Below are 17,308 nucleotides of genomic sequence, written 5' to 3' on the forward strand. Positions count from 1 at the left end.
AGAATGAAAAGATTAAATTGAGAACCAATATTTTGAAGTTATAACGGACAACACAGAAAAAACCCAATATGGAAACCAAACAAAACACTACACAGATACAGAATGAGCAACCCTTCAATCATTGAAAACATGATTTGACTTAATAAGCCCTTTCTGTCCACTAGTCACCCCGTTGTAAAAGTCCTGTAAAAACATTGAAAATACGGTTGATAGTGCCAAGACACTAAAGCAGATTGTTAAATGTCTGACTTAATAAGATGGAATATTCTGTTGAGCAACGATTCATAATATCGTCGTATATATGTTTTGTTTCAAGCACATCGTGATAGTTTTGTGTCAAGCACATCATCGATATGTTTGGTTATAAGTCTATTATTGATATGCTTTGTTTCAAGCACATTGTCGATATGTTTTGTTTCAAGCACATTGTCGATATGTTTTGTTTTAAGCACATTGTCGATATGTTTTTTTCAAGCACAGTCTCGATATGTTCTGTTTCAAGCACATTGTCGATATGTTTTTTTAAGCACATTGTCGATATGTTGTGTTTCAAGCACATTGTCAATATGCTTTGTGTGAAGATATTCATCGATCTGTTTTGTGTCAAGCAAATGGTCGATATGTTTTGTTTCAATCACATGCTCGATATATTGTGTTTCAAGCACATGGTCGATATGTTGTGTTTCAAGCATATTGTCGATATCTTCTGTTTCGTGCACATTGTCGATATGTTTTGTTTCAAGCACATCGTTAATAAATTTTGTTTCAAGCACATAATTGATAAATTTAGTTTTATACACATTTTCTAAATGTTCTGTTTCAAGCACATTGTCAACATGTTTTGTTTCAAGCACATTTTGGATAACTTCAAAAACGGATGATCGATCGGCTAACGCAAAGTGATGACAAAAGCGCCACTGACTAGTTAACTAAAACAATGTGAATATGAGTTTTTAAAAGACACTTACTTTTGTCGATAACTTCAAAGACGGACAACTGATCGGCGAACGCAAAGTGATGACAAAAGCGCCACTGGCAAGTTAACTAAAACAATGTGAATATGAGTTTTTAAAAGACACTTACTTTTGTTTTATTTGTCCAAGCTTGAATCAACTTGAACTCTTCAATAAAATTGAGAAAGGAAATGCGGAATGTGTCAAAGCGACAACAACACGACAATAGAGCAGACAACAGCCGAAGGCCACCAATGGGTCTTCAATGAAGCGAGAAACTCCCGCACCCGTAGGCGTCCTTCAGCTGGCTCCTTTAAAATATGTAAACTAGTACAGTGATAATGACAAAAACTGTAGACAACAGAAGCAAAATGAACCAGAACAACGATAAGGTCTTTTCCGTTCCATAAGAGTTTTGTGTTCATAACTGCTTATTCGTATCGCTAAAGTTCTTGTTCTGCTGCAACATAATCTTCAGCAACAACTGGAATCATCTATATCAAATGTTATTAACGAACAGTTTAATCTCAACGCTAGAACATATCGTTACAGGATATAAGCAAATAGGTGTTACAAAATCTGTCTATCGTTTTATGAAGCAAACTTTGACATTATTTGTTTGTGTATCACGTCTCATTTTGTAGACATCTTCAATGATTCTATGCAGGAAAGTTTCTGTAAATACTTGATTATTTATCTTTACCTTGTTCCTGTCTCATCTTTGCTCTTATGTCTCTCGATTTACTTTTAATAGCATTACTATGTATATTTCAAATGAGAATCGGAATTTTGAAAAGGGCTCTAATTAATGCAACGATTGCAGAAGAACGTGCATTTGAAAAGTATATACATCCACTATATATATTGCGGTCTGTATTTAAGCTCCATAGGTAGATAAGGGCCCCATGCATCTATCAAAACTTCTTCTGTCATCAATGCTTTTATGTTACCCTGCACCTTATATTTTATTCAATGTAAATCTAAAATATTATTTAAACATTGCGTTTACTTGTGTTCGACGGTAGACAAATCATTTCAGATAAATCTTAATGGTTAAAATCTGAATAAATACACAACGTAAAGAAAACAAAGCAGTTGCTGAAATACCTTTGTTATGATTTTCATGAGCATCTATACCTTTACTCGTATCTCTTTTATACAAAGGAAATTTCATTTCTTTTATATGTTCATCAAAATACATGTTTAGTTAACGTTTAGAAGTTTTTAGGAAATGAAGCTTATAAAGGAAGAACATTTGTAAACGTTACGGAAAACAACATAATATTTGTCTGTGCTCTTATAAATGGGAGGTTTGCCAATCCATAAAACTAGATCCAACCATGCAATCTGTTTTCCTTAAAGTGTTCTGAACCAAGTCAGGAATATGGCAGCTATTATCAAATGTATCTATGTATTTGGCGTTTGTTTTTGTAGCAGTTCAGTGTTTCTGTTGGTCCGTTGTAGTCCTCTTATACTTGACTAAATTTTACTTTGTGATCCGGATTCATTTCAGCGGTATACTACTATTGTCTTTATTTACTATGTTGTTTTCGATAAAGAAAAACAAATCATCAAATCATATTTACCGCTTTCTTCTACTGCTTCCATAATTTGCTGATTTTGCGAATCACAAATACTAAACTTGTACCCTGAGAAATAAAATTGAGTCTATTAAATATATGTACGTATGTATTATTGGATCATTACATATTCATTTGACAAAGTTATGTCCCTTAATCAGCTGATACTGTGACCTTTATCATGGGTTGTCATTCACCCCTTAATTAATTGTTTTTATTAAATATCTTTTTCTAGATATATAACTACATTTTGTTTTTATTTTAACTAAAATTATTATCTGCTTTGGCATTTATTTTCTCTTTAAAGATGATATATTTAGTGAAATGTATAGTATCATATTATTGTGTATGACTGTTTAATTGTATTTCATTTAACAATGGGGTTCTTTCATTTGCTCAAATTAACTTTTATTCTAAATCTGATATTGGCATACATTGGGTTTAGGTTTCAGTGTCATTTTTAAAAATATTATTATGAAATACTGGGCAAATCATTGATTTGACGTAAATGAGTTTTTATTCAGATAAAAACACAAAAAATATTTTCAAAAGTACTTGTATAAGAATACTTTAAAATAATCTTATATTATTCTATCAAGATGTTCCAACGGTGGTTATAATTTTACAAAAGAAGATTGCATATGCTTTTAGCCAATAAGACGGTAAATAATTATAGAATATAGTAAAATGAAATAATAATCATAATTATTTATCTCCCCTGTCTTATATTATATTAGTAGCAGAACAAGTAATCCTCGATTTCCGTTAAAAAATTAATGATATATCAGTTTCATAAATAAAGCTCTCAAAGCAAATTTAATGAACCTACCTTTTACACCAAAGTTCATCAGATGCTGTTTAACAATAATTTCGTCTAAATTCTCAAGTTTTTTCATAGCCTTCTTGAGTATCATCATGAGGCCTGATCTGTGCCATTTTAGTGTTCAGCTAAATAATACAGTATAGCAGCTAGAGATCTTTAAATGTAGTTCGTAATCCTAATTATTAACACTCACCGAGGATCCAGACTGTTTATGTTTTATTACCAAAGATACCTTCCGGGTTTTAATTGAGAACTCGTTGACAAGAAAAGTAGAGTGTGTCAAAAAAATTAATTAATAACTAAGTACTGTTTGATAATTATATCATATTACTGATGAACATTTAAATTGTGTGTAAGCTTTAATCTTTAATTTAAAACCTACATAATGCAAGTACGCATTGGTATACTTTTTCCTATTTGTGATTTTCATTTCGTATCAAAAGACAGCACGTGTACCTGTGGAATGATTTTTTCAAACGTTTTTGACATATTTTGAAATGATTTATTGGTAATGTACATTTAATTTATATTGTTGGACTCTTATTTTGCTTGGATGGTTTTTGAAACAAATGTTTATTTTGACGATTAGTTTCTGTAAAACTTGCACAGCTTTGAAAAAGTGGGACATATCAGAATTGAGAATGAATGTATTAAAAAAGATCTTATGGCTTTGTCGTATACAAGTATAATTATATGAATTTATCATAGCATAGGTCAAAATCCAGAACCTCAAATTTGCCTAAATTTCCAAGCCAAGGGTTATGAATCCTAAATCGGACGGCTTCGGTGCAAATTTTAAATTTAACAGATTATTGGCGATCCAGCGCTCTTGAACCTGAAAATATCCTATGATTTTTTAATGAAGATACAAAAAATGATATTGCATTAAATACTAGTTAGGACTAAAAAGAGTTTTTCAGTAGATTCAAACATTCTTTCCGGAAGGGTCTTCATCCACCTTAACCGTTGAATTTTTTTTGTCATTACCTATAGCATTATCATTTTGCCTGTTTGTTCAGTTTTTCATCAAACTTGCACATATTTCTTACTTTGCCAATTGTTTTACTTAAAAATGTATGTAGCGATACTTCTCTTAAAAGGATGTGTACGATATTTGCATTGCCCTGCAGATCTATTACACATCTCTTAACGATATATGAAGGTTCCATTTATCCTCGAATCGTTTTTCTTAACCTACTCTACGCAAGTACGTATTGGTATATTTTTTCTATTTTTGTTTTCCATTTCACGTCATAAGACAGCACGTGGACCTGTCGTATGATTATTTCAAACGTTTTTAACATATTTTGATATGTCTTATTAGTAATGTACACGATAATTAATTTTGTCTCTTATTTTGCTTGGATGGTTTTTGAGACAAAACTTGCTCAACTTTGAAAAAGAAAATATTTCTACCAAGAGAAATATGAGAATTGAGAAAACATGTATTAAAACAGATATACCAGTATGAAGTTATAACAAATGTCGAAATCTAGAACCTGAAAATTACCTCAATTTCATGGTCAAATGTTATGGATCCTAGATAAAAAGACCCAATGTCTATAATATATATTGTTTAAAAGTTATTCCACCAAACATCTTATTTTGGATATTTAAGGGGAGAAAACTCTTATAATAATCACTAGAGCACTTATACCTAGAAAATGTATTGGCGTTGTGGCATCTTGCAACATACAGTTATTTTTTCCAAAACTCTTTTACAGTTTCTAAGGAGTTGCGATAACAAGTTCAAAATTTAGAAATTGAGCTAAACATTTGACCTAAACTTAAATTTCCTGCTTATGATTTCCTTGCGTACAACATTTCAATCTTAGTAGCTATGATGCGTTTCTCTCCTTCCTGCTAATGAACCAACACATTCATATCAAAAGCGACTTACGGTTTAGGAGTTACACCATCGTACCACTTATGTCATCCACAAAAAGAGAAGTACATTTTAATACATGTAGCCAGACAGCTTCGGCACAAATATTGAATTTAACAAATTATATTGAGGAAGAATCGATAACTTCATCCCTTTCTAAAAAGAAGCGATAACAAACAAAAAACAGAATATGGGTGATAACTCCCATATGGAAAAGTGTTCAATTGAAAACGGTGATATCCAAAAGCGCAATAACTGTTCGAAATCATATGCAAAGTATCATATTGAAATGCTGCTAAACAAAAGCGACATTTCAGAAACAAAACTTGTGGAAAAAAAAATAATTGAGTGAACAAAATCAAAATGTCTTTCAATTGAAAGGTGGGAATTAAACGCATCTGCGACAAGCGGGATTTGATATCAATGCCGCCGCAGCGTTGACATGCTAGTGATCATTATAAACAAACTACATAGACCACTAGTCTACCATGGCCCTAAGTGTGATAAGTATGGTATCTCAAAGTCACATGATATTTTTTTCGACGTGTTAAAACCGTGCCATGGGATTTTCTTCGATTTATTCCTTGAACTTAAATAATTTTCACTCGTGTCATAATGCCTTGAACGAAAATCATTTTAACTCAAATGATGTTTCCTAGAAGTACAATTATTTTCACTTAGGTTATGATTGGTTGGTGAAAGAAAAAAACTACAACTGTTTCATAATCAGCATATGTTTGTCATTAAATATCACATAATCTTTGTTTCACATTAGAATTTTTGAATTTTAGAAAACAACCTTTGTATGGGTATACTTCCTGTACCCTGTAATATAAACATCTATGAAAATAAGTATAACTGATGGGACAATGATCTGAAATGGGAGTCAAATTATTAACGATCAAGTTATCAATGCATTCTAAAAAAAACAGTGAACTCCATTGCATAGCTAACAAAGCTGCAGCCATTTTATGTTACGCGTGTACATTTACCCATATGATCCCCTGTTGTCCTTCCGTTTATTGTTTTGCTCCCCGATAATTATATTAGTCAATCAATAAATGAAATGGATATATCAAATGTTGGCTTTGATCGTTCCTGATATAGGTAAATCCTGAAAAGAGCGCATTACATTTATAGCATATCAAAAATTAAAAGGGGTATAATTGCCAATAGTGTTGTTTTCATTCAAAACTCCTTTTTGGCCATATGAGAAACAATTCAATCTATTTCATTTGACTTTGGAAATTCTACTACGAAGTCAGAAATGGTGTTTGTAAAGGCATTGAAATCGTCTTGGATCACTATGTTACATGTATAGATGATATGTGTATACATCTTACACTTTAAAAAATTGAAATTTATGATTCTTCATTAAATTTCTACTGACTTTGATGCCCAAAATTAACGGGTTTTATGCAATTGAAATACTATTTTTGTGCTATTTGGCATTAAAGTTCATTGGATGATATTTGACAATTAGTTCGTCTAAATTGCAGTTTGTTGTACCTGTTTGGGTATCCTCATGAGGGCTGATCTGTGATATTCTAAAAAAAATATGTAAAATTTTACCCCTACCGAAAATTAAAAAAAATAAATTTATTCATCTTTACCAAGAAAATATTCTGGTTTACAAATTTGTAACACAAAATTCTGATTTCGTAAATGATTATACTGTATCACATAACCGATCTTTGTGTGTATTTTAATTCAAAAACGTATCCATTCAATGCAAGTAAAACATAAGCGGAAGATACCAAAGTGATATTCAAACTCATCATAAAAAAAAATGAACGAAAAACAAATACGTAACGCATAAACAAACAGCAACCACTGAATTACAGGCTCCTGACTTGGGACAGGCACATACATAAATAATGTGGCGGGGTTAAACATGTTAGCGGGATCTATGTTTGTGTTCGATCATACAGTATAATAAGTCGGTAGTTGCCCGCGAATGGATTTTTTTTAATTCTTTGCGTTTTATTTGTTGATTGCAGTTGGTTTTTGTTTTGTGTCATGTGGAGATATGATGTGATTTTGTTTTTCTTTTGATGTGTTTGCATCTTAGATTGGGATTGCACCGAGTTATTTCATGATTTCTTTTGTGCTATATTTTCGATACATTTTTAGTCCATCGTATAGCATCTTACAATTGTCCGGCGACATAATGTGATACTTTTTTTGTTCGCCAATATTATTCATACGATTTGAATTTACTATTTATATCTTTTTCTTTCCTTATTAGTTTACCTACAGTCGAAAATTTGCAAGACATTAAGAGTCTTTACTTATTTAACCGTTTTACATTGGACTAAATTTTATTATAGTTTATCACATAAAGACTCGATTGTATTACAGTACTTTACTTGAATAACCGTCCCACTGTTGGTTGTATGTTAGTTCTTCACAACTCAGAAACAGATTCAAGAATAACAAAGTTGCCTTATATTAATTTTTACCGTATACGGTGGCTCACTCTATTTTTCTCATACTTGCTCACTATTACAAGTCAAGTACTATAGTAGTACACCGGTGTCTTCATATTTCATGTACTGCTGGGCACATGCGTATATATATTACTCAAGTGTGAAACATGCAGACAATACTCTACCAAAGCAAGCCAGAAAACAATCCATCAACAAGGAATTAAGATTGAGCTAAGGGGTGCTCGCTCCAGTCATGCTCCAGTGATTCCCTATGTTTAATCAAACATATTTTTCCGACGAAAGCCCTCTCCCGCCTATATTCTTGAAAACGTTGTTCTTATACATACTTATCTCCATGTTATTGTCTCAAGTCTTCAGTCTCTGCACCGAACACTTACAATCAACCAAGTCGTTGCTAAGACGGTGCTTAAAAGAGCAGCGGCTTGGGTTAAAATTGTACTTACTAGACAGTCTTTGATAATCTGTTACAGTTTTGTACAAGAGTAATGTTTGGGATGCTTAAACCTTTAGCACATTTTGTAAGTTGAAAAATGATTATACTAAAGACCTTTTTTGGGTGTTAACACTTGCGGTTGACTCGCATATTTTATGTTGAAAGTACAACCTGTTAAAAAAAATATGATTCTAAAAGATAACGAAAATTAAGCATATGCTCTTTTAACTGTTCTTGAACAGGGCTCCAATTTAAAAAAAAAGAAAGAGATCAGATGATCAAGTTCTTTGAAGAAGGAGAAAGGGGAAACCAATAGCACTGCTATACCATCTTAGAAATTATATAAATTATTACCATTAGTATTACAAGACTATGAAGGATGCATTCACGTCTCTTCTGTTATGGAGACGTTTGACAAATTCTGTATATATAAAAAACAAGTTCCTTTTGTGACATAACTTTATTCATATATATAGATTATTTATCCAACATATCTTTATATATTGCTTTCTTTAGTTCAAATTGGAATCTCAGATAAGCATCTGGTACTTTAAAACCTCTCCTCTCTGTTCCATGCCTCTGGTCGACATGTGTACTTCAGAATAATTACTGACTGTCAAATGTTATAGCAGAACTACAGACGTCGGAAAGGACGCGTTTTCTGACTCGGTAAGGAAGGAAAAACGACGATTCTATCGGAAAGGAAGCGTTATGAATATACACCGTGAGTATGAGATATAAAATTAAAATGTTTAACTCGATCATAAAGACATATATACTTGTAGCAATGAGATAGTGTTCCGTATCTTATCGATTTGATTTGCATAAACAAGGCATAATATAGTAATGAGACACCAAAACATCATAATAATCAAAGTGGAATCGACATTCCATGACAAACAAACAAACAATGAAAACGACGAAAAGACACAAGAGATTCTACAAAACACAGTGTGCACCAAAGGGATTCTACAAAACACAGTGTGCACCAAAGAGATTCTACAAAACACAGTGTGCACCAAAGAGATTCTACAAAACACAGTGTGCACCAAAGAGATTCTACAAAACACAGTGTGCACCAAAGAGATTCTACAAAACACAGTGTTCACCAAGAGATTCTCAGTGTGCACCAAAGAGATTCTACAAAACACAGTATGCACCAAAGGGATTCTACAAAACACAGTGTGCACCAAAGAGATTCTACAAAACACAGTCTGCACCAAAGAGATTCTACAAAACACAGTCTGCACCAAAGGGATTCTACAAAACACAGTCTGCACCAAAGAGATTCTACACAAAACAGTCTGCACCAAAGAGATTCTACAAAACACAGTCTGCACCAAAGAGATTCTACAAAACACAGTCTGCACCAAAGAGATTCTACAAAACACAGTTTGCACCAAAGATATTACAAAACACAGTCTGCACCAAAGAGATTCTACAAAACACAGTGTGCACCAAAGAGATTCTACAAAACACAGTCTGCACCAAAGAGATTCTACAAAACACAGTCTGCACCAAAGAGATTCTACAAAACACAGTGTGCACCAAAGAGATTCTACAAAACACAGTCTGCACAAAAAAAACCGGAATATGCTGAGAAACACGGGAAGGACTCTATCCCATATTAATCTTCTGTGGAAAGACAATTTTACATATCATATTTTACTACGCAATTTTTTAATCGTTTATTCAAATATAATTTGTGATACCTTTCTAATTGTTACTTTAATACTTTGTGTACATTTAAAAACTAGTATCATGCTGACTCCCTTTATTTGTTTATGTTTTACATGTTTTGTACTTTTTTATCAGATTTTTATGTAACGTTGCCTTTAATGGGCGCAAAATTAGCAATTTGTTTGTTATTTGTCATCATGAATCTTGGTTATACATAACTGAATATATAATTACAATTGCAGTATCTTTGGTAAATTCCAACGACTTGTATTTTTCATATTTTAAACATCACAAATATATTTTACTTAACCTTCTTTTCTACTTTCATTTAAAAGTTAAAGAAAAAAGAAGAAAAAAAGAAGAAACATAATTGGTTTTTTTTTGGGGGGGAGGGGGGTTGAAATTGCACGGGTATTATACCCTTGTTTTATTAGTTTAAAAAAGCAGATAGAAAGAACTCAAATAATCAAATTCTTTTAGATAACTTTAACGCTAGCATTTGTACCGTGTTGGATTAGAATTGCAGCATATCTTTTTCTCCCGAAAAAATAAGTTACATGTTAATAACCCGTCATGGTTTTATTTTTGTCTACCTATTGTAATGTTGCATTTTGCCCCGTCTTGGGTGTACTTTTTGTCTAGCTATTGTAATGTTGCAGTTTGCCTTCTCATGGTTTTTACTTTTTGTTTAGCTATTGTAATACTAAATTTTTACCCGTCATGGTTTTACTTTTTGTCTACCTATTGTAATGTTGCATTTTGCCCCGTCATAGTTTTACTTTTTGTCTAGCTATTGTAAAGTTGCATTTTAGCCCATCGTGGTTTTATTTTTTGTCTAGCTATTGTAATGTTGCATTTCAACCCGTCAAGGTTTAACCTTTTTGTCTAGCTATTGTAATGTTTGCAATTTAACCCGTCATGGCTTTACTTTTTTATCTAGCTATTGTAATGTTGCATTTCAACCCGTCAAGGTTTAACCTTTTTGTCTAGCTATTGTAATGTTTGCAATTTAACCCGTCATGGCTTTACTTTTTTATCTAGCTATTGTAATGTTGCATTTCAACCCGTCAAGGTTTAACCTTTTTGTCTAGCTATTGTAATGTTTGCAATTTAACCCGTCATGGTTTTACTTTTTTATCTAGCTATTGTAATGTTGCATTTCAACCCGTCAAGGTTTAACCTTTTTGTCTAGCTATTGTAATGTTTGCAATTTAACCCGTCATGGCTTTACTTTTTGTCTTGTGTTGCATGTTTCTTATATACATGTAATGTTTGCATTTTGACCAGTCATGGTTTTACTTTTTGTCTTGTGTTGCATGTTTCTAATATACATGTTATGTTTGCATTTTGAACCGTCATGGTTTTACTTTTTGTCTTGTGTTGCATGTTTCTTATTAAAGTGTTGATTGATGTGTGTTTTCAAAATGGCCCTGTCATATGCTCAAGGTCTGTCAAATTGGTCAAGGATGTCTCTAATGGCGTAACAGCCTCTGATGCCATTATCACTGACCGAGGACAAATTATAGGAATAATTTGAAAACACCCAAATCTTAAAACTTTTATTAACCAAACCGTCAACGTTAAACATTTAATCAAGCCAAATATTTTCGGTTAAACGTCAACAAAGGGTCGTTCCACTGTGACTGATCTCTGGCAAATGAGACCAAATGCTGATGTTCAGATACTTCATTAAATATTCCACATAAATGTATATGTGAACAATGAAATCAAAACATAAGTTAAGATAATTAAAGAATTTAGTGAATAAGTGTGGAGCTATTTTCTCTAAGTAAATTCACAGTCAACAGTGTGGAGCTAATACCATGAATACAGCTCCACTGGTCTCATTAAGACCCAGTACCTAATATTTCATTTAATAGTCTATACTTTTTACAAGTCAATTTAAGAAGGTATAATTCCTCCATGACAATGGCAAAATCTTTCAACTGGTATATTCACTAGCTTTCGCAGCGATATAGTTTATTTTGCATCATCTCATATTATAGCAAAGGGAGATAATTTCATCTTCGTTACAGGAGAAATTGTATATATTTATACCAAATGCAACATTGAGATAATGTTGCAAACATAATGCATCAAATCTGTTAATAAACGTAAACATGTAAGCATTTTAACCCTTCATGGTTTTCTTTTTTGTAATAAAGTGAACTGGTATAATACCAATACGTTTGAATGCATTTGATTTGATTTCACAGCAGTTTACAAACTGTAAAAACAGGAAATAACAACGGAAAGTTCAATTTAATATAATATTATATAATAAATATTATTACTATAAAATAAATAAATTATTAAACAAAAAAGAAAGTTTTTACATATTAAAATATTTGATTTGCTTGTCATATCTATAAATAGTTAAGACAAACGCCTGTTTGTATTTATAGAGAGAATGAATAGTGTCTCATACATAACCTATAACCCTAGGCATTACAAATGACAGATTGTGGTGGTGGGAGGCAATCCATCACTCTTAAAAACTCAACCGAAAATGAAAACATTAAATTGTAGACTTATTTGTAAATAAAATTTGTATGCCTGTCTCTTTTTTACGATTTAATTTAGTTTAGACCTAGCGAAAAGTTAAATATTTTCGCTTACACCAGATTTTTATGCAAAGAGTTATTCCAGCTACATGTATTTGTACTTATAATAGTACTTGTTTACATCTTTTTCATTGTTTTATATTTTGCTGATAGCTATATCATTGGCAATAATACCACATCTCTATTTTGATAGTTGTTTCCTTTTTCCTCATACGGATTGTACGGTACGTTCTTGAAGCATAAGGACGAATAATAATTTTAAATGCAATCTTACTGGATAGAATCAGACATATTCTAGTAGTAGCCTTGGTCCTTCAAATGGTTGTCTTCAACATCTATATCAGGTAAAAAGTGTGGCAATATGATTACACAATTCTGGGAGTTTGGATGAGAGGTCCTTAATTTCTGTATTCTTTAAATGTTTGGCTCAATATTCTTTATCTTCAAAGTAATAGCTATTCTGTAATAACATATATGTATTCTGGACATTGTTGTATTCATTAATCAATATAATTATTTTTACCCAATTCTTTAAGTTTTGCCGTTATTCTTTATATCTAACCCCATTATTCTCTACTCTTTATTAACTTTTTGCCCATTATTCTTTTTTTGCCGATTATTCTCTATTCTGTAAACACCTTCCACATCCTTATTTATAATCGGATTGGATTTGGTGAGACTGATGGACATTATACGAATATGCATACATACGAAATGTGCTAATTTTGAAGTAAGAAAAAAAGAAGCTGAAAAAAAACTTATCCATATACCCTACCGGGTATCATGTACAAATTATTCTGTTCTTAGTTCTTAGATGACAATCTAATGCATGTTATACTTTGCAGTAATACATCTTGTACGTTGATTGCCATTAACGTCCAGTAGGATATATCCCAAACATTCAAGAGAAGTGGGGACCATTAGATATTGATTTGATTCTGTGGCAAATATTACAGACATCTTATAAATAATCTTCCGTATACTGCCTTCTTTAAAAATACTGTATGAATTATAAATACGAAGATGTGGTATAATTGCCAATGAGATAACCCTTCACAAAGAAGTACACCACTAATGCATGGTCCCATTGCTTTCTATGTTAAATTCCTCAATTTCAAGCACACACACAGCGCTTTCATTTTAAGTGCAAATAAAGTGACATTTATTGCATGTCAAAGCTACAGGGAAAACGGTACTATTTATTCTGCCATAGGCGACAATACTAACATTTTTTAATTTTAACAATTTTTATAATAAAAACCTGGATAAAACAGTTATGTGTGGTGTTAGTACTTTATTACTCCATTTTAAAAATTGCAGCCAAATAGTATCATGACCAATTTCCTACGGAGCTTGTTTATGTTATCCATGCCCACCGTCATTTTGCAGCAAATTTATAAAATTTTGAAAGCCTTTTCGAATAATTCTCTAGAAAATATTTCAATAGGTTTTAAAATTTATATTGTAAATATAAACACTGCAGTTATTCATAGATAAATAAAAAAATATATATTGTACCCTTACATCCAATCACGGCGCTCCTAAGTTGACTTCCTTCACCTGTCTTGGGTACACAAAAGGCCAACCTAATGCTAGGAAAATGTAATACTACCGTTTTCCCTACACTGACTTTATGAGGTTTTGTACTAAAAAAATCAACATACATTGTATAGCATAAAAGAAAGAAATGGTTCCCGGAACTTTGGATTTACCAAAACAGGTACTTCAGATCTGACAAACAGGCAAAATGTACCCTATTTTTAAAATTTGGTGCAGTTTTTTTAAATATCCAAAATTATAAGTCAAAAAGTGTTATACAATGATCACCAGTCAATCAGCTTTTATTTGATACCAAAAATACATAAATATTCTACATATTTAGAAAGTAACACTCATGCGTAGGAACTATTTTGTGTTAAATATTTACTACTTTCTGGTATGTGCTTTCTGGCTGTGCCCGAATCAGTGGTGTTACACCACAAGAGACCAAATGACAGAGAAATTTACAACTTTAGATCCTCGTACGGCCTTCAACAACGAGCAAAGCCCACACTTGTATATTCATTTTAAGTGACAAACTGAAGACGTTGTATTTAGTATAACATTTTAATTAATTACCTATGACTTGTGGTTTCAAATTGATACAATATCGGAAGTATTTGTTATCTTACAGCGTCTTAATTGTCAAGAGGTATTATTAGCTGTCGTTTAACTAATGGTAAACAAACAACTTATAAGTATTATGAGATCGAGGCTTACTGTAGTTTTAGTTTAAGCTATACACAATATTTTTAATTTGTGTTTATCGTAAAATTAATAAACAACAACACATAGTTTAGAGTATTAATCACTCAAAATAAAATTTTGAACATATCTTAATAATTTGAATGAATTCATTCTATGGTGTGTTTCCATACTATTAAAGCTATGATAACAATAAGCACGTGTATGTGTATGCAGATTTATCAAATGTATGAAAAGGTTGACAACGGTATAGATAGAAAGGTGGAATCAACGTCTTTAATAGTGTAACTTCTGCTCACTGAGAGGTTCCGTTTTGCTGTGCGAGATTAATAAATACGCAGCCACGTCAGGTCGGATTCGGATCATCAAATCTCGTACATACTGTATAGCGCGGCAATATACAATAGTTATATTTCATGACTCGATTTAAAACAAAGAAATTGATTTGTACTCTCAAAAGTAACCAATAATGTACAAATGTACGGGGATATAATCTGAGAGGGTCTCTGTAACGAAAAATTAACAAAAGTAACAAATAACGTATAGGGATTTAATCTAGCATGGTCTCTGTAACCAAAACTAATAAAAGTAACCAACAATGTAAATGGATTTAATCTAGCAGGGTCTCTTTAACCAAAAACACAAAAGTAACCAACAATGTATAGGGATATAATCTGGCATGGTCTCTGTAACGAAAACTAAAAAAGTAACAAATAACGTACACAGATATATTTAAACTGGCAAAGTCCCTGTAAACAAAAACTCACAAAAGTCACCAACTATATAAACTGGCAGGAATCCTGTAAACAAAAACTCACAAAAGTAATCAACAATGTGTATATAATATAATTTTATTATGCTTCACGTTCAAATGCTATATTTTGATTGGCTAATACGAGGGTGTTAATTTACTCTATCACATGGCTGAGCGGTTGACATTTTTTTTTAATGTTTCCCTCTCGTCGAAACCAATCAGAAATCGATGATTTAAAAGACAATGAATTGAATTTGCATCAAGTAATTAAATACAATGATTGAGTTCTAAGTTTTACGTCAGATTTTATTATTTGACTGTTAAAATGAAAAAAAAATGAAACATCTTGCTTAACCCTCTTGCTGCCAAAGGGACATTTATGGCTTCTACACATAAATCTTGTTGATTGTGTAGAACGTCAAAGGTCCATGGTAACGTCACAATACTGAGGGGCACTGACTTTTTTTTCTAATACCCGTAACGTTGTTATGTACGTGATGTCATAGAAAATACTTTTAAAATAAAACTTGTAAAAGACAATAATGTTAGGACATTCAGTATAATAAATTAAATAACACATAGCTGAGAGGATGATAGAGCAGATTGGTACCCCTTGAAAAAGCATTGTCAACCTTGGCTTCGCCGCAGTTGACAATGTTTTCTCGGGGTAACAATCTGCTCTATCACCCTCTCAGTTATGTGTTATCTATATATTAGTTTTCATTGGGCTGTGCAATACTTATTGACGCATGTTCTATCAACGTAGACCAACTTGGCTTGCATGCATAAGCGTCATTGGCCTTTAGTAACTTTAATTAAAAAAAGTGTTTATTGAAGATGAAACAGTGTCTGTAGATCATCACAATGACTACGCACTTGATGATGAAAGGGGATAAAAGATGTATATATGTATCTGACAAGAAGCTGGCCGGATATGAGGTCTTGATGGAGGATTGCTATTTTCCGTACTTGTCTCCATTTGTGATAATCCTAAGAGATGGCCTAATATTGACCTTAATATTTTCAAGTTTAAAACATGCAATTAGTCAGGCCTTGTATAGGTGACGAATTGTGATTTCTACTTGTATTTGAACTTATTAACCTAGATAAAAATTCTGCTGGGGAGGATGATTATAAATTGGAACAGGAGGGGGATTTATATGTGCCAGGTTTACTCTATATCGACGGTATACCAAAGAAGTAACAGTCAAAAGAAACGATATTCTTCGTCTAGAAGGTAATCATTGAATTTCAATGATGATTGACACATTGAAAATCAGAGCTCCCTAGCCGTTTAAGCTGTTTACAACATTATTTTTTGTTCGTTTTTGTTTTTTTTGTAACAAAATCGACAGTTAACAGAATTTGCAAAACAAAATCGACAGTTTACACAATTTACAAAACAAACTTTAAAAGTTTCTAATTTTCATTATCCAATCTTTTTCATATTTTGTTAAAGATACAGGTAAAGGTTACTAAAATTCATTTCCTGATATTAAAAGTATGAATCAAATTCTTTGAGAAACAGACATCATTCACTAAATATAACGCCCAGTTTTAATATTTTATCTTATTGTTTCCTTGTAAAATTAATTAACTTATCAATCAAACTTTTGGTCCACAGACGACATAAATACAACTGACCAAAAACATTGACATTTACACGGGGTTTTTCTTATTCATTTGAGAAAAAAGTCTCGTCTTGTGGTTATTAGATGGATTTCTGTTTGAACAATACAAATATATGTCAACGAAGTGTCGATTTGATGAACCTTGTGTGTCTGAAGACGGCGATCACATCAAATGTTTTAAATCCGAAATGGCAATCAAAAATTGTGTTCATACTTTTAATTGTGCAAGAATATTGATCAAATGGATAAAAAAAAACATGACTCCAAACTGATTGGAAACAGTTGCATGGACTAATTCATCATATTGTTTT

The 17,308-nt window shown here is 32.1% G+C and overlaps 1 long non-coding RNA gene across 1 annotated transcript; it reads right to left on the bottom strand.

The window, feature by feature from the left end:
• Positions 1 to 1,094: 1,094 nt before the first annotated feature.
• LOC139497151 (uncharacterized) lies at positions 1,095 to 4,208 on the bottom strand. Its single transcript, XR_011657693.1, has 3 exons — positions 3,363 to 4,208; positions 2,540 to 2,602; positions 1,095 to 1,447 (listed from the first exon to the last, which is right to left on the bottom strand). It is a non-coding gene; the product is annotated as an uncharacterized lncRNA (long non-coding RNA).
• Between the last annotated feature and the right edge of the window lie 13,100 nt (positions 4,209 to 17,308).

This window comes from Mytilus edulis, chromosome 12 (assembly GCF_963676685.1).
Source record: "Mytilus edulis chromosome 12, xbMytEdul2.2, whole genome shotgun sequence".
Taxonomy (NCBI): Eukaryota; Metazoa; Mollusca; class Bivalvia; order Mytilida; family Mytilidae; genus Mytilus; species Mytilus edulis.